At 43.8% G+C, this 19,295-nt stretch overlaps 1 protein-coding gene across 1 annotated transcript in view; it reads right to left on the bottom strand.

The window, feature by feature from the left end:
* The window catches only part of NUP205 (nucleoporin 205), a 1,281,456-nt gene that overhangs the window by 781 nt on the left and 1,261,380 nt on the right, over window positions 1–19,295 (bottom strand). The window lies entirely within an intron of this gene.

The following is a 19,295-nucleotide window of genomic DNA, read 5'->3' as shown; positions in this document are numbered from 1 at the left end:
CAAAGTAATTACAGATGAAGGCAGTGTATTTGATAGTTGAGGTTACTTTACACTGGACTGGTCATAAAAAGGAATTGTGATATACACAAACATGAAAATACTGAAATTTAGTTAGTTGTGATATTTTTTAATAGATCAAGAATGAATGCTGTAGTACAGACCTCAACAATAAATCTAGGAGCCAGCAATCAAGTTCCCTCTCACTTCTCCTTCCCCACTCCTCCCAAATTGTCCACAGTTAAATTTGCTTTTTTTTTTTTTTTTTGGGGGGGGGGGGGGGGGCAGGGGGCAGGAATCTCCTCCCACATCAGCAGTAGTTCTTTTACAAACTGATTTGCTAAGGCTGTTTTTGTATTTTGTGTCTGTGGGCAAAGAAATTTTAGCAAATGAGTTCCTTAAGGTGTCTCTGCAAATCACTGGTAGAAGCCAGCAGTTTCCTTTCCCAAATCATACTGTCAGCTGTGTGACAGCACCATCTTGACAGGTGAAGCAAAGAGGCAATTGCCTCTTTGTTTCACAATATTCTAGATCTCCACCAGTATCTCTCCTTCACCCCTGCCGTGTCTTTATCCAGTCTCATGTACCTCTCCCAGTTTTTATCCAGTCTCTCTCTCTCTCATGCACCCTCATGACTTTACCTGGTCTCTCTCTCATTCTCTCATGTACTCCTCTCCATAGGAGCCACCTCTGTGGGTGCTTGAATGCCTCCAATATTGAGCAGATTATTTGACTTTATCCAGGAAGGGGCAATTTCTATTTGGTTTAGCACCTCCAATCATTTTGAAAAGTTGGCTCCTATGCTCCCCAAGTTTTTTTTCCAGTCTCGCTCTCATGTACCCCTCCTCAGCTTTATCCCCACATACCTTCAACAAGCAGGAGTGATGTCCACTTGCTCCTGCTTTCAAACTGCATTCTTGGAAAGTGGTGGAGTCTGCATGATGCACCCTGGATTGCACCAAACTGAAAGTCTACCAAATAAGAGATTTTTTCCCCCTTGTTTGTCCCTTATTTGGAAGGCTGACCTTGCTTGGTATGTCGCAGGATGCACCACACGGGTCAGGCGCTGCCATTTTCCAAGACAGTAGTGTGGAAGTAGCATCAAATTTAAACACTTCTCTATCTTTCTTTTAGTCAAAAAGGGAGGGAACCAAGGCCAAGTCCAAGACACAATTATTAAAGTGGCTATCAAACAGAATGAAATAGATTATAAGGCAGGGTGGGATTCTTCAATGGTCTGGTGGGACTCAAGTAAAGAAAATTAGCAGGTAAGGCCAAATTTTATCATCCTTATTTGCCATCAGACCAGTCCATGCACATGGGATGTAATAAACCACCATTTAGATTGGGCGGGATCTGTAAACTCCATCTCTAAGCACCCCTTATCTTAAAGGTGGTATCTTCCCTAGCAAAAGCATCCAATCTAATGAATGGAATGATGACCATGTAACTGCTTTATAATTTCTTGTGGAAAGTGCCGTAAGAGCCTCTGCACAAGAAGTTGCCAAACGTTTGAGCCCTGTGGGGATTATTTGACCTTCAAAAACATAATTACCTAGGAACATTATACTTGGATGCCGCTTCTCCTTTCTTCAGACCACGAAAAAATAATAACCTGATTAACTCAATTGCTACTTCCAGACAACACATTAGAACTCTGCACACATTGAAGGAATGTAGGATTTGATGATCTACTCTACAGTCCTCACCTTGAAAGGAAGGCAGCAAAAGCCATCTGACTGACAAAGAAGACCAAAACAACCTTTGACCAAGAGTCCAGCACAGTTTGCAGTGATACTCTTGCTTTGGTGAACAGCAGGAAGGGCTCTCTATAGAACAGAGCTTGTAGCTCCCAAATCAATCTCTGAGCAAAGAGTCATCAGAAAAGTCATATTTAGGGTGAGATAATTCTATGACCCTCTACAATGGCTCAAAGCAGACAATGATAAAAGAGGAATGGCTGAACAGCAATGCCAGACATGGCCATAATTTGGTGAATGTGCTTGTGGTCAGAGGATCTCACAATCTAAAAATATAAGTATACATTTATATGTTTTCAGTATATAGTTTTAAATTATAAACAGGTTCATAAAACAGCAACATAAATAAAAAAACATAATATTACAAACAGATACAATGGAACATGTTGACTTGCAAAGCAGTTTACTTTCCCTGTTTACAATCCCTTGCACCCACACCTTAATATCATAGATTTTCCCCTGCCTTTTCATGACTCTGATTGCATATTAGGAATTTTCTAAGACTCTACCTTTCCTTTACTCTACAAATTCATGCTGTTGTTTGGTCTTAATTTTTTCTTCTACTTTGTTTCCATTCATTGAATCCATACTTCCTTCTAATCTCATTTGTGTTCTCTTGCTGGCAATATTTATATTGATTTGATTTATTAATTTACAGCCTGCCTATCAATTAAGTGGGTTACAAGTAAAAACATACATAGAAATCAAACAAAACAAACTTAATAATATTATCATTGCAGCATCAGTCTTGACTAACATCATGCATAAGCCTGTACAAACAGCTGTATTTTCAGCTTCTTTTTGAAATCAAGTATCGATGAAATTATCCAGATAGTGCCTGGTAATTTATTCCATAGACTTGGACCAACTAAGGACAAAGCACTATCTTAAGTATCAACATAGTGTTCCTTTGCCAGAGATGGCTGCATTAACTGCCAAGTCTCTATCTGAAAGAACAACCTGGTTCATATAATGTCAAAATTCATTTTAAGTAAGGCCATTATCAGACAATGTCTTAAAAACCATCAATAATATTTTATATTGTACTCGATATCAAACGGAGACTATGCAGTGCATTCACTGAAGAAACATGATCAATTTGTTGAAGCTCCATTATCAAACTCACAGCCACATGCTGAATCACTTGAGGAGCTTTCAAACCCGCATGTGATAAACCTAAGTACAGACCACTGCAATAATCCAATCTAGAAAGTACAAAGGACATTGCACAAGTTTAAAATCAACTTTGGTAATCACTGACTTAAGTTTACTCCAAACATGCAAATAATAAAAATAAGTTTGAACCGCTTTTGATACATGTAACCTGAAATTTAGTTGTGCATCTAGAATTACTCCAAAACTTGGAATCTGATCTAGCTGTACAGAACAAATAACCTCCACATTACAGTTCTACTAACATTATTTATGTTTTATCCAAGTTTAAAGCCAATTCAATTTCATCCATCCATATTTGGATGGTTTCCATACAATGCTGTAGATACATCTGATAAGTAACAAACTCATCATCTATTGGAAAGAAAAACTGCACATCATTGACATATATTCTAAACTCCACTTCTGATTTTCTCAGTACATCACATAAAGGTTTCATATACAACGAACAGCAAAGCCGATAAAGCTGAGCTCTGAGGAACTCCCATATCTAGTTTATAAACTGTTGATGTCTCATTCCATCTCACTACCATTTTGCGATTCTGTAAGTGAGAAACAAACCAAACAAAAACTTTTCCCCTCATCCCAAAGTGGATGATATATCAAGAGTCACAAAGCAGAACTTAATGTTCTGTTATTTGGATTGTCATACTGGATTTAAGTGCACAATGTCCAGTTTTTCCTGCAATTGTCAGAGTCTATCTCTGAGGTGGTTGCCCGGCTGCAGACCATTTTCACTCAGATAAATCAATGGATGACTGTGAGCCATCTGGTATTCAATGTCTCTAAAACTGAGTTACTATTGGTGATGGTGTGGGATCTTGATCAATTTCCTGCTAAAATAGAGTTAACTGATATTGTTCTCCCAGTAACTCATGTGGTAAAGAATTTGGGGGTAGTTTTTGATTTGGCACTGTCCTTTAAGCCACAGATTCAACTGGTTGTGAAGAAGTCCTTCTTTAAGTTGTGACTTCTAAGTAAGCTACATCCATTGATTTCTTGGGTAGATTTTCAAAAGGTACTGCAGAGTATGGGTTTATCAGGTTTGGACTAGTGCAATATTGGATATGTGGGTTTACATAGTAACATAGTAGATGATGGCAAAAAACGACCTGCACAGTCCATCCAGTCTGCCCAACAAGATAAACTCATATGTGATACTTTTTGTGTATACCTTACCTTGTTTTGTATCTGTCTTTTTCAGGGCACAGACTGTAGAAGTCTGGCCAACACTAGCCCTGCCTCCCAACCACCAGCCCTGCCTCCCACCACCGGCTCTGCCACCCAATCTCAGCTAAGCTCCTGAGGATCCTTTCCTTCTGATTCCTTTATGTTTATCCCACGCATGTTTGAATTCCGTTACCGTTTTCATCTCCACCACCTCTCGGGGGAGGGCATTCCAAGTATCCACCACTCTCTCCGTGAAAAAATACTTCCTGACATTTTTCTTGAGTCTGCCCCCCTTCAATCTCATTTCATGTCCTCTAGTTCTACCGCCTTCCCATCTCCGGAAAAGGTTCGTTTGCGGATTAATACCTTTCAAATATTTGAACGTCTGTATCATATCACCCCTGTTTCTCCTTTCCTCCAGGGTATACATGTTCAGGTCCGCAAGTCTCTCCTCATACGTCGTGTAATGCAAATCCCATACCATTCTCAAATCTTCATTGCTCTGCACACAAGAAGATTTACCTAAAGTTGAAAAAACCAATGTATCGCTAATCTTTGCAAGTAGCTTTGCCTTTCGAGATGAAGAGATATCCCACTTTTCAATATCATACTTTTCCATGAGCTCGTCTGTTAACTGAAGAACTTTGTCAAAGTTGTGTGATGTGTTCTCCCTAAACCGAACAAAAGTTTCTTTTAGACACTCTATCAGACTAATGCAAACTGTAACAGACACAGGCGCTCTGTAGACCTTTAGTGGCAAAATCACTACTGTCAAACAATTTCCCAAATGTAACTAACAGAAATAAGAATTTCTTTGTCTCTATTTGTTGTAGCAGAAAATGGGATTCTAGTTTTGTCTGTCCAGCAGAGTTTGAAAATTCAGCAAGTACTTCAAGAATAACATAAAGCAACAGTACTTTTTTCACAGAGCCAGATTTTGAACTCCACCTTGTGTCTGCTGATCATTCAAGTTCACGGCATTGTCCATCTGGATGCAGTTGTTTCTGTACTTCCAGAAAACGAGCACGCCTGTGTGCTCCTGTCATAAAACCATGCACGGAGTTCAGAATTTCAAAAAATGTGGTAACAGAGGGACATGCTTTAGATGCTGTGCAGAGGACCAGGTTGAGGCGATGAGAATTACAGTGCACATAAACAGCCCGCCGAAATGTGCGTTTCAAAATCACATGAACACCTCCCTTGTTTCCAGACATTACAGATGCTCCATCAAAGCTGAAGCCAACACATAACTCAGGATCTAACTCAAGAACATCAAGCACTTTTATGATTTTATCTGAAATCCCATTTGCTGCCATGTCTGCAGTGTCAACAAATCCAACTGCCCTTTTCTTTATTACCCCCTTGTGTAGGTATCTGATATACTGCATCAAGCTCACGCTTGGAGAGATCTTTGCATTCGTCACCCAGAATTGCATAGTATGTATTACTGATTTCATGTATTTCAGATTTGATTTTGCGAACCAGTAGTACAGCGGCCGATTCCAACAGTTCATTCTGAATACCTGGGCTCATCAGAGTTGCATTCTTAGGGAGTTTTTCAAGACGACTTTGTATTTCATTGTTGTGCTTGCTGAGGAGTTTAAGCAATTCCAAAAAGTTTCCTTTATTTAAAGCATCATTGGTCTCTCTGTGTCCACGAAGTGGAACTTCTTGCTTTGCACAGAACATCAGAATATCAAGCACTACTTTGATATGTTCATGAAAGCATCATCAGCGATGGTATCAGGAAAATGTCTGCATACTTTGCAGAACACTGTATCTTGGTTTATGCTATATTCTAACCAGCGAAATTTATACCAGTGAGAGGAAAAACTTCTGGACTTGTCACCAATTATACTAACTGGGAAAGACTGCAACTTTGGTTGTGTAGGTGGTTCATTAATGTCGGATAAATCAGAAGGTAATTCTTTTGGTTCCATTATACCAGATCTACTAATCTGTGGGCATAAAGTGGAACTTGTAGAGGTAGAGGGACCAGGTAATGATTCACTTCTATCAACATTCTCGCCATGTTCTTCTAGTCGTGGCTTTTTGTTTCTATCTTCATCCTTGCCATGATCTTCTAGATGTGTTTTTTTGAAGTAAGTTAGCAAAGAACTTTGTTTTGCCATGGGGGTAGACTAAGGAACACTGTCAGGAAATTCTTTTTTTTCTTGGGAACACTGTCAGGAACTTTCTCTCTCTTGGAAGCTAAAATCATAATGAAGTTCTGTAAGTTTTGTGATAAACACAGAAGATCCTATTTCCTAAAAAGTGGGTAGTGGAATCATAATATAATGACACCATGGGCAATAAGAGTAACATGCACAAAGCAGCAGTTTTGATCCTGTCGGTGCTTCCTCTACCCAGCCACCCACCAGAAATTCTGGCAGCACCTCAATAATAGAACCAAACACTCTTCAATACCATATACTTTGTGAAGTAACACTAAATCCTGCAAAGATGCTTTTCAGAGCCCATGTAGCAAACTTAACAGCAATAATTCTGAACACAAAAAAGGAAGCAGTAAAAACACAGAACTACTGCTACTACTACTACTATTTAGCATTTCTATAGCGCTACAAGGCATACGCAGCGCTGCACAAACATAGAAGAAAGACAGTCCCTGCTCAAAGAGCTTACAATCTAATAGACAAAAAATAAAAAATAAGCAAATCAAATCAATTAATGTGAACGGGAAGGAAGAGAGGAGGGTAGGTGGAGGCGAGTGGTTACAAGTGGTTACGAGTCAAAGGCAATGTTAAAGAGGTGGGCTTTCAGTCTAGATTTAAAGGTGGCCAAGGATGGGGCAAGACGTAGGGGCTCAGGAAGTTTATTCCAGGCATAGGGTGCAGCGAGACAGAAGGCGCAAAGTCTGGAGTTGGCAGTAGTGGAGAAGGGAACAGATAAGAAGGATTTATCCATGGAGCGGAGTGCACGGGAAGGGGTGTAGGGAAGGACGAGTGTGGAGAGATACTGGGGAGCAGCAGAGTGAATACATTTATAGGTTAGTAGAAGAAGTTTGAACAGGATGCGAAAACGGATAGGGAGCCAGTGAAGGGTCTTGAGGAGAGGGGTAGTATGAGTAAAGCGACCCTGGCGGAAGATGAGACGGGCAGCAGAGTTTTGAACCGACTGGAGAGGGGAGAGGTGACTAAGTGGGAGGCCAGCAAGAAGCAGATTGCAGTAGTCTAAACGAGAGGTGACAAGGGTGTGGATGAGGGTTTTGGTAGAGTGCTCGGAAAGAAAGGGGCGGATTTTACGGATGTTGTAAAGAAAGAAACGACAGGTCTTGGCGGTCTGCTGGATATGAGCAGAGAAGGAGAGAGAAGAGTCAAAGATGACCCCAAGGTTTCGAGCTGAGGAGACAGGGAGAATGAGAGAGCCATCAACAGAAATAGAAAACGGGGGGAGCGGGGAGGTGGGTTTGGGGGGGAAAATGAGAAGCTCGGTTTTGGTCATATTTAATTTCAGGTGGCGTTGAGACATCCAGGCAGCAATGTCAGACAAGCACGCTGAAACTTTGGTTTGGATGCAAGGTGAGATATCAGGGGTAGAAAGGTAGATTTGGGAGTCATCAGCATAGAGATGGTAGGAAAAGCCATGGGATGAGATTAATGAACCAAGGGAAAAAGTGTAGATAGAAAAGAGGAGGGGACCAAGAACAGAACCCTGAGGTACGCCGACAGGCAGAGGGATAGAAGTAGAAGAGGATCCACCAGAGTGAACACTAAAGGTGCGGAGGGAGAGGTAGGAAGAGAACCAGGAAAGGACAGAGCCCTGGAATCCAAGTGAGGACAGGGTATCGAGAAGTATGCTGTGATCGACAGTGTCAAAAGCAGCGGAAAGATCAAGAAGAATGAGGATGGAATATTGACCTCTGGATTTAGCCAGTAATAGGTCATTGGAGACTTTAGTAAGCGCAGTTTCGGTTGAGTGGAGAGGGCGAAAACCAGATTGTAATGGGTCAAGAATAGCATGTGAGGAGAGAAAATCAAGGCAGCGGCGGTGAACAGCACGCTCAAGTAATTTGGAGAGAAAAGGAAGGAGGGAGATGGGTCGGTAATTAGAGGGACAAGTAGGGTCAAGTGAAGGCTTCTTAAGGAGAGGTGTGACCACAGCATGTTTAAAGGCAGCAGGGACAGTCGCAGTGGAAAGTGAGAGGTTGAGAATGTGACAGATAAAAGGAATAAGAGTAGGAGAGATGGCATTAAGAAGGTGGGTGGGAATGGGATCAGAGGAACAGGTGGTACATTTTGAGGAAGAAAGGAGAAGTGTAGTTTCCTCAATAGTAACTTCAGGAAAGGAGGAAAGGGAATGAGGGGAAGGAGAGAGAGAGGAACGGACTAGTGGAGGGAGAGCTGGTGAGGTAGAGAAAGCAAGGTTTATCTTTTGAACCTTGTTGTGAAAGAATTCAGCAAGGGTCTGAGGAGATAATGAAGGGGGAGTTGGGGGAGGGGGCACCTTGAGGAGAGAGTTCAATGTGGTGAAGAGAAGTCGAGGATTAGAGCCAAGAGAGTTGGTCAGTTGGATATAATAATCCGACGTCAGAAGAAGGCGGGGCAGTGAGCAGCGAACAAGGGAAGGCTAGAGACGTCGGGACTGGGAGCGCTGCCTCCTTCACTGACGCTGCGCTGCCGGAGGAAGGTAAATTTAAAAGAAAAAAAAAAGGAACGGGATCTTGGGGGGGGAGAAGAGGGCGGGCAGTTCCTACATGGGAGCGGGAGGGCAGGGGAGAGAGGGGAATCGCTGCCTTGGAGCCAGGCAGGTGCGGGGGGGGGGGGGGGGGGGGCGCCGCCAACTGGTAGTATGCAGGGGGGCGCCAGAGACCCTTGGCACGGCCCTGAATAAAGTACCTTTTGCCCAACCAGGTCTATCAATCTGAATTTGAGTAAATCAGGGGACACACACAACAGTGCTGATCATTATTAATCCCCCCCACCCCCGTGGGACTAACACCAATGAAACATTAATATAGGAATACAGATAAAATCTAGATACCCTAGATTCATCAGATACAGTCTATAACACCTTAAATCAGGCTTTTACCCAGTCCGCTACATCCCTGGAGACCTCTGGATCCAACTTTAATGTGAAGAATACAAAATGCTTATGTTCCTGAGCAGGAAAAGCCAGTGCAAAGCAGACCATGACAGCAAATGATTCAAGGATACGGCAGAGCAGAGAATTAGGAAAAAGCCAGATCCTCCAGCTTTAAAGTGTTATAGACTGGATCAAGCAGATCCAGGAGATCTGGTTTTTACCCGGTCCGTAAATACAGCACCCAACAGCAGAGGTTACATAAGTACATAAGTAATGCCATACTGGGGAAAGACCAAGGGTCCATCGAGCCCAGCATCCTGTCCACGACAGCGGCCAATCCAGGCCAAGGGCACCTGGCAAGCTTCCCATACTTCATAGCCCTGAACAGGCACACACATTTCATAATTAACCAAAACAAGATAGCAGGAACATACAGAAAATGTCCTATAGCCAAGCATCTCCCCTGCCCTTCCGTACCCCCCAACCCCTTCATATAAAACCCAGCTTCTCCCCTGCCTTTTCGTAGCCCCAGCCGCTTCATATAAAGCCCAGAATACCCCCTGCCCTTCTAGACCCCCACCCCATCATAGACCTGCATCACCCTTGCTCTTTTATACCCCACCGTCTGTCTCATAGTTCCCCCTGTCCTTCCCTACTCCACCATCCCCACAGTCCAACATCAATTCTGCTTTTCTAACCCCACATCACCCAGCATCGTGTTAACTCGGCCCAGTTCCCACAGTTCCACAACACCAGCCCAACCCAGCATCACCTCCTGTCCCCAAAGTTTTTTTTTTTATTTTTTTACCTGGAGTCTGGATTCTCTGGAGTAGACAGCAGGCAGACAGTCACAGTGGTGGAGCCTGGAGGACTACTGGTCTGGAGAGGCTAGACCAAGTGATACAAAAGCAAGGAGGCCAGGGTAAGATCCTTGGTTGGAGAAAGCAGTTAGGGTGGGAGCTGTTTGCTGGTATGGTTCTCTATAGGAGACGATGAGAGCCGTCCAAAGTGAAATGAAAAAAAAAAAAACCCCTAAAAATTACAGGGGGGGGGGGGGGGGTGCTGATAACTTTTCACAGCTTTCTCCAGCCAGAAGAGCACAAAAATAGCAACCTCTTCAACCCTGTTTACTGGAGCACCTGAGTAATGGAGCCAAAGAGAAGGCCAGAAATGCAGCTGCCCCAGTTCTCAGCCGTCCTCGCACCCCTGATTCAGGCTCTGATCCCTGGTGTGCCTGAACGCTGAGATGCCTGTGGAGCTCACGGAGTGGTACAGCAAGGGAGAGGCTTCAACAGCTAGGCAGGGGCAGGCAGGCACTATTCAAATTGCCTGCACCACAAGGGAGAGGCTTCCTTCAGTCAGCAGCAGCAGCAATGCTGCTGCAGACAGTCAGGCAGCGGATGGTGGCTTCCTGGTGGTGGGCTCTTCAGTGCTCCACTCCTCCTCACTCAGTCTCAGTCAGATGATGATCAATGGGTCTGATTTTGGCGCGAAGCGTGAGGCTGCTGAGGCGGGAACTGAATCGAGAGGCGTGATGCGAGGCGAGTGAGCAGCCAGTAGAGCAGCAGTGAGGCACGAGGAGTGTGTGCTTCTGTCCATCCGATCGTGCTGTGGGGGGCAGGGATCTTTGCGTCGTGGATCTCTCAAGGAGGTAAGCGCTGAGGCTCAGCACAGTTGCTTTGATGTTCTGAGTCACATGAGGGCAGGACCCGGTGTGTGGGGGCCACAAGGGTAGCTGCTAGCATTGCCTGGAACATGCCAAGAAATGTCGTTTAAAACAGCAGCAGCAGCAAATTGAATTTTCTTGAAGTGGTGCCTAAATCAGGCACCTGATTGGCCACCAGAGTAGAAGGGGCCTGAGAGAGGAATGCGGGGGCCTTGGCCCCCGAGGCCCCTCGAAGATACGCCCCTGATATATATATATATAATTTTGAATTAAATATGTTATTACCCACATGTCATGGTTTCCGTTTTTAATTTACTATTTATACATGTATTGTTCAATTTTTGATTGTTTGTTATTTTCTTGTAGCCCCTGATGCAGCCCCTTTGGGCAAAACACAGCTTGTGTCGGGCATTTTATCTGATGGTAACTCAACAATAAAGTATGCTTTGAACTGCTCACTAATTTGCTTGTTGTTCTTCCATATTCATTGTGGATATCCTGAAAACCTGAATGGCAAGGAGTACAACAGGACTGGACTTGGGAAACACTGCGCTAGGTTCACTGAGGCTTGGCACCACTGGGAAGATAGGGTCCACTAGGAACATCTCAGATGAAGAAGTGCCATGGGCATGACATGGACAATGGTGGCCATGTGGCCTAACAATCTCAACATCTTGCGAGCTGTGACCTGCTGGCTGCTTGGACCTGAGTGGCAAGAGTGTCCACCCTTGGCGCTGTGTGTTTAGCAGGGCTCGGATGAACTCCAGTTGCTGAACGGGATGATGGGACTTGGGTTACTTTAAAAAGAACCCTTGTAACTCTAACACCTGAATAGTTCTCTGCACTGACTCCTGAGCATCATTCTTTGATGTGTTCTTCACCAGCCAATCGTCCTGATAGGGGAACACATGGACTACCAGTCTGCATAGCGACATTGTGACTACTGCAAGACACTTGGTAAAAATCCTGGGAGCTGACACAAGGCCTAAAGGCAACACATGGTACTGGATGGTACCAAGCCAAAATCGAAGTTTCTTCCTGTATCTTCCTGGAAGTAACGGAATGTGAGTATGAGCATCCTTTAACTCCAGAAAGCATAGTCAATCATTTTCCTGAATCATGGGGAGAAGGGTGCCCAGGGAAACAATCCTGAACGTTTCTTTGACCAGGAACTTGTTCAGGGCCCTTAGGACTAGGATGGGACACATCCCCCCTGTTTTCTTGGGCACAAGGAAGTACCCCTGCCCTTCCTCCCCTGTTGGAATGGGCTTGACTGCATGGGACTTTAGAAGGGCGGACAGTTCCTCTGCAAGTACCTGCTTGTGCTGACAGCTGAAGTGAGACGCTCTCGGTGGCCAATTTGGTGGTCGTTAACACCAATGCAGGGCGTAACCGAGACGGACTATTTGGAGAACCCACCGGTTGGAGGTTACAAGGGGCCACCTTTCTTGGAAAATATTCAGCCTCCCCCTGACTGGTAGGTCATCTAGGATGGTTAACTTTACTGCGGCTCTGCTCTGCTGGAGCCAATCAAAAGCTCGTCCCCAGCTTTAACTAGGGAGCTGGCTAGGCCTTAGGCACACGCTGTTGACGAGAACGAGCACACTGGGACTGAGTCTGCTGAAGCTGGCAAGAAGGGGCATACCTACATCTCAGAGTAGTAGGGACCCCTCTTTGACTTGTCCAAAAATCTTCTAGATGAGGAAGAAGATGCAGAAGATGTCCAATGAGAAAGAATGTCAATGGGTGTCAGTGTGTGTTTCTTAATGAAGTCATCTCCTCCACCTTGTCTCCACAAAGTTTATCTCCCCAGCATGTGAAATCCACTAACCTCTGCTGGACCACAGGGTCCAAGTCAGAGACATATAGCCATTAGAGTCTGCGCATTGCTATACTCTGGGCACAGATCCTGGATGCCACATCAAAGGTGTCACAGGTACCCCTGGCCAAGAAAGTATGACACGCCTTCTGCTGCTTGATCAACTAGTGAAGTGAATCAGCCTCCTCCTGTGGGAGAAAATCTGCCATCAGATATACTGTGCACCAAGTTCCATAAGTACAGGCTCATGTACAGCTGGGTAAGATTGAATTCAGGAGATGAGCACACAGGCCTGATACATCTTCCACCCAAAAGAATCCAGGGTTCTAGCTTCTCTGCCAGGGGGTGCCGAAGCATAGTCTCTAGAACTCCTAGCTCTTTTAAGCATGAATTAGCAAACTTTCACCACCAGAGAACTATGAGGCAACTGAGGCTTGTCAAACCCTGGGGAACTCTGGATCCTATATATGGTATCTATCTTCTTGGGCAGGACATGGATAGACAGAGGGACTCCAAGCTCTTCACCTTAACATCTTTCAGGATCCAGTGAAGAGGGAGAGTCACAGCCTCTCTAGGAGGAGACTCGTAGTCCAGGACCTCAAACATCTCATCCCTGGGTCATCCTCCATCTCCAAACGAATGGGAATAGTGGCTGCCATTTCCCACACAAAACCTGGGAAGGAAAGGTACTCTGATGTAGACTTCCTCCTTTCCTCTGGAGGGGGGGGGGGGGGGGGGGGGGTCAGATGGGATCCTATAGGACTCCTCCTCCGAGAAGCACCGTAGATCCTTATCAGACTCCCATGAGAACTCTTCATCGGTGTTGGTAAAAAAAACTCTTCATAGGAGGGCTGACACTGCGCCTGCCTTGAAACTATGGAGCCATGTCCTTGAGAAGGATGTTGATAAGTGGGTTCCAACCTCAACTCCGGTGAAGCTTCCTCCACTGATGTTGAGGGGGTGCCCTCACAGGTGGCTGTCAATACCGGTGTTGCATACAACACCGGTGTAAGAGACCCACACCACAGGCTGAATGCCCTGTGGGCAGAAGGAAGTGACATGGCTACTGCAAGCACACCAGATGCCAATGCATATTGCTGTACAAACCCTGCCAAGAGCTCAGAGAGCATGGCTCGGATGCGCTCATCGAGAGGCCATTGGGAAAGGCTAGGGTGCTAGTTCAGAGACAAGACTGCTGAACTGCTGGGGTCAAGATGGGTGCCTGGTCCTGGCTGTGTAGCGATCCGTGCATCGGCACCTCTTGTATGGAGGGGGTGCAGTCCTCCTAGCAATGTGCGTCAAGCAGGATTGATACTGGTGATTGTTAATATGGGCCTAACAGTTTATGCTGGACAGAGCTGAAGGCCGTATTAAAGGCTGCTCATTAGCCTGACTAGATGTGTAACCAGGCCTCAGAAAAGGTTAAAAATTAAATGGCAACTTAGAAAAATACTGGAACAGCAATGATGAATTACAGAGGAAGTGTTAATACCAGCTGCTATGTAAAATGACCTATGATATGAAAGAACAAGGAAGTATAGACAATTTCAGAGAAAAACATAAATATGTTTTACTAATAAAATGAGTAATGGAAAACAACATGCTAGGAGATTAACAGAGAATAAGGAAGTAGGACATAGGTAAACAAAACCTGTGGTTGTATAGGTCAAGTGAGAATGACCCTCAGTAATTAGAGGTAGGCCTATTTCTTGTAAATGATATATGAAGTAAGCGGTAATATATAAATATGTCTGCTGATTACATGGAAATCCAATACTGATAAACAGAATAACAGATGGCCAAAAGAAGAAGTAGAAAATATCATTTAAGGAACTAGCAGAAGGCGGAGTTAGTGATGTAAAATGACAAGTCCTCAATAGAAGTCAATGGAAGGCTTAATCTATAAAAGCTGTAACCTAATCAATAGGAATCAGAGATGTAAGCCTGAGTATTCACGCGTTGTGACCAGATTACTAGTCTCTCTCTGAGAACAAGCCTGAGGACTATATTTTGATTGATGCACCAACTTTATGTTGTATAACCTGACTTGAAATAATCATTGTAATCCTGGTAAGTCATGGAAACTGAAATAATAAATTTGCTTCTTCTCATACAATCTGAAAGCCTTCTGAGTCAGTTTCCTCTCTTTCTTGTAATTATAACAAGTTCTATTTGCTTCAGTGGTGGACACTGTTAGTATCAATACAAATGTGTTAGACTATACAATAGAGAGACAGGGGGCTGGGAGTCAGAGGTATTTACACGATTCTTGGCCTTTGACCGATGTCGTTCACTGATCCTCCTCGGTGTCGTCGAGGACGTCGAATCTGATTGTGACCGGTCCTGGGGCTCTGCACATCGGCCGCTGTTGAGGCAGGTGGAGACCCATTTGATTCACGCCCACTTCCAGTGTCTGAGACAGACCTCTCAGCCATATGGATTGATGCAACTCCTGATGTTGATGCAGATACCAATGCCGATGTTTCAGACCAGGGTCCAAAAATCTTTTCCCTTTGAGCCTCTCTGGCCAGCTTGGTTTTCTTCATACGAAGGCAAAGAACACAGCTGGAAGTGGTATGTTCAGGCCTCAAACACTGCAAACACGATGAATGAGTGTTTTTTATTTCCCAGAGATGGTCTTATTGCACTGGCTACCGCTCTTAAAGCCATTGGGAACGCTCAATGAAATGGAAGGGAAAACAGCTGTGGCCAAATCAGATGTTTCTTCTACTTCATAAATATATTCCCACTGTGCCGGTGCATCCTGGGGTAGATTTAATTGCCCAGAACCCCTTTCGCAAACCTGAGTGCCTAGAACTGGATAAGTCCACTATTTAGCTTCAGCACTGGATCCTAGTTTGGGTCCCAGTGTGTCTAATGTTGACCCTGGTAACATTTTGCCTGAGGAAACTCACCTTCCAGGAAATCCAGCCTTTTCTATTTGTATAGAAGGGAAGCTCTGGAAAACAGTTGACAAACTGAAATCTCCCACAGCAACAACCTTCCCTTCACTACAATGGATTAATAATTAGGGGTACCTCTGATAAAGCGAAGATACTTACCTGTAGCAGGTATTCTCCGAGGACAGCAGGTTGATTGTTCTCACATGTGGGTGACGTCCACGGCAGCCCCAGGTCCAGAAAATCTTCCTAGCAACAAAGCTTGCTAGAGCCTTCGAGCGCGCAGGTGCGCGCACCGCGCATGCACGGCCATCTTCCCTCCCGTCGCACAAGAGTCCCGCTTCAGTCAACTTATAAAGCAAAACCAAAGAAAAGTAACAACTCCAAAGGGGAGGCAGGCGGGTTTGTGAGAACAATCAGCCTGCTGTCCTCGGAGAATACCTGCTACAGGTAAGTATCTTCGCTTTCTCCGAGGACAAGCAGGCTGCTTGTTCTCACATGTGGGGTATCCCTAGCCCCCAGGCTCACTCAAAACAACAAACAGTGGTCAATTGGACCTCACAACGGTGAGAACATAACGGAGATTGACATACGAAGAAACATCTGAGAGTACAGCCTGGAACAGAACAAAAACGGGCCTAGGAGGGTGGAGTTGGATTCTAAACCCCAAACAGATTCTGCAGCACCGACTGCCCAAACCGATTGTCGCGTCGGCTATCCTGCTGAAGACAGTAATGAGATGTGAATATGTGGACTGATGACCACGTCGCAGCCTTGCAAATCTCTTCAATAGTGGCTGACTTCAAGTGGGCCACTGACGTTGCCATGGCATGAGTCAGCCCAGCTTGGGCATAAGTGAAGGTAATGCAATCTGCTAGCCAATTGGAAATGGTGCATTTCCCGACAGCCACTCCCCTTCTTTTGGGGTCGAAAGAAACAATGTGATTTTCCGGATTTAATTTGTGATGTGCTATCTCTCACTGTTACCAATAACCTACCCTTCAATTATGGGCTGCTCATGTCTTTGTCAGTGGGCAAACTTACAAAATCAGCAAGGGATCAAATACTTATTTCCACCACTGTATTTCTTTCCTTCTTTCGTTTGTTCAGACTAATTATTTTACAACTAACAGAGTAACGGATGTTAGGTTTTGTGAGACTGCTAAGGGTTGCTACAAGATACTAGCTCTGTTTTGGGTTCTGCCAGACTTCTTCCTGAAGAATAGCTCTAAACAACGCAGCTTTACATAATTTGGTGTTTGTTTGTTTTGGTCCTATATTCTCTTCCCTTGTGGAGAGGGAAGATTGAAGATTTGTTTTAAATTCCTGTCTCCTCTTTACAAATTGTGCTCAGAACTCTCTGATTACGAATTATTTGTCCAGTTTGTTGAGACTTCCTTTTGCAGTGTAAATATGTGTAAAGTATTGTGATTGGTACAGTTTTAATAACTGAAAATAAGAGAGACAACTTTTTCCTGTCCCTTTTTGCAGTTGATCTGGGAATAACAAAGCCTTTCTTTTCTTGCTTTTGGCAGAGGTTACCTGGATTTTAAGCACACACTGCACGGGCGCAGGCTTTTCCATTTAGAGGAATATCAGCTGCCAGCCATTTTCTTAAGACTTTTACTTGAAACAGATATTCCTTCTGCCCTGCAGTGAACTTCTTTTGGGACAGTGCCTTTGTCCGATTTCATTATATTTTATCTTTCCATTGCACTAATATTTTTCCTTTTATAGCATGGGGCTTCTCCTTTTGAAGGAGCATTTTTGAATTGTCATGTACTTATGTTCATAAGATTACTTGTACTGTGTGTTTCTGTATTTTCCTGCTATGTCTAAACCTCAGGTAATTGAGATTCCAGAGAAATTGCCCCCATCTTTTGGAAAGTGAAACTAGCTGAATGTTTAGATTAAGAAGTTGTGTGTAAATATGCCTGAAGTCGGCTGCTGTAAGTATTGCTATGCTTTATGTAGATTTTGATGACGGAAGTTTAATTTTTAATTCTTAACTAATTTCATTTAGAGTGGAGGAGATCCATGATTCCGGATTCCTGCAAGGGAAACGGCCGGAGACAGGAGCACAGACAGTTGTGATAAGAACTGCCGTTTTAAAAATAGACAGTTCCCCAGATAGGAGGGGGAACACAGGGAGAAATAGACCAGCATAGCAGGAATGAAAGAAGATGACACTAGAAATTAGAATATTTAAGCAACAGAAAAAAAATAGAGGAGGGGCAGGGGAATTCCTAGGAACAGAAAGCCTCAGTGGATGGCTTCCTGATCTAGAGGTGTGAAATCTGAGCATAGAGGGCATTTTAAGTTAGAGAGAGAAGAAAAAAGGTTTCTGTCTCATGGATTCTATGGAACCAGAGCAGCCAGAGCTCACAGAGTCACAGCGGTCTGTGAGAGGGGAGTGGGAAGGGAAGGATTTTCAGTTCCCCTATTGGAAAACGTTGAGTGGAGCGGAGAATTAATAGCACAATTAGGTCTGGGGGATGTAGTCAGAGACAGGCAAATAACTAGTAAAATTAATAATTTCACTACAGAAGATGAAAAGGGAATCGATCCTGGGATATGGATCAGAGACAGGAATCAGGAGGGAGGGATTAAAAGTTCCTCCATTAGAAAAAAAACCCCAATACCCTATTTTCTCTGAAGGAAGAAAGGGTCTGCAACCATTGATACAACAACTAATAACGGAAGTTAATTAAGCTATGCATGTCCCCTTTTAACACCCAGTTCTTCTGGTTCTTAAATCAGACGGAATATATAGGTTAGGGCAGGTTTTAGAGCTGGTTCTGGAAAGGTTCCAGTTGCAACCTGAATCCACCCTGCTCCACTATGTAAAACTAATGATTTGAAGCAAAGGATTAACCCTGGTTGCCCAAAGAAGAGAACACTACCATAAAGGTTTAAATGTATGTTTTGATGTGAAAGGTTACTGAGATGTTTGATTTGCTGCTAATGTGCAAGTTGTGTGAACTGTTTAACAGTACATATTGTGGATAAACACATGGAAGGAGGAAGTACACTGTATGTTAGTTAGAAAGTCTAAGAAATGAATATATATATGGAAGTGTTTCAATATGTCTATGATTTATGTCTATACTCTTGTGGGATAGGCCACTATAGCAACTATAAAGCATAAAATCTGACCATAGAATTGAGCTAATAGCATTTTGGTAAGAATTTGGCCAGACATTGAATAAAATGTTACCTAAGGTATAGACAGAGGTCTCATTGCCCTGCTCTGTTTTACTTGTTTATTGTTTTCATTCAAAGCACCACTTATTTACTTTAAGTTGGCACCTTTCAGAAGCATGATGTTATCTCCCATGTGACACCTTGACTACAAGGTTGCAAATATCAGCCTGACCAGCTGGTATATGAGAAGAATTTCACCCCTATGGCGTGGTATGCCTATCCAGATGGTGAGACCTCCAGCTGCATTGCTGGATGGAGACTGGGATGGACTCATTTGTGTGATTTCAGACCCGTTCCACGGGCTGAATGAAATGTTTAACTCTACTCCAGCATTTAAACTGTTGGTCTGATTACAGGAATATTTGCAGGATTATTACTTTTTGTATACATTTTGAGTTATGATTTCTTTCTGCTTATGTGCATTCCTTTATTCAGTTAGCACCATCAGCATTAACACTACTGAAGCCACTGCTTGTTTCATGTATGATATTGTTTCTGTTCATATAATAAGCTATGTTCACTGAAATGAACTGTTCCAGTGACATTTCCTGGACTGCTTTCGA

The sequence above is a fragment of the Microcaecilia unicolor genome, chromosome 10, assembly GCF_901765095.1.
Source record: "Microcaecilia unicolor chromosome 10, aMicUni1.1, whole genome shotgun sequence".
Taxonomy (NCBI): domain Eukaryota; kingdom Metazoa; phylum Chordata; class Amphibia; order Gymnophiona; family Siphonopidae; genus Microcaecilia; species Microcaecilia unicolor.
The sequence above is the reverse complement of the archived record's forward strand: the minus strand, read 5'-3'. Positions and strand labels throughout refer to the sequence as shown.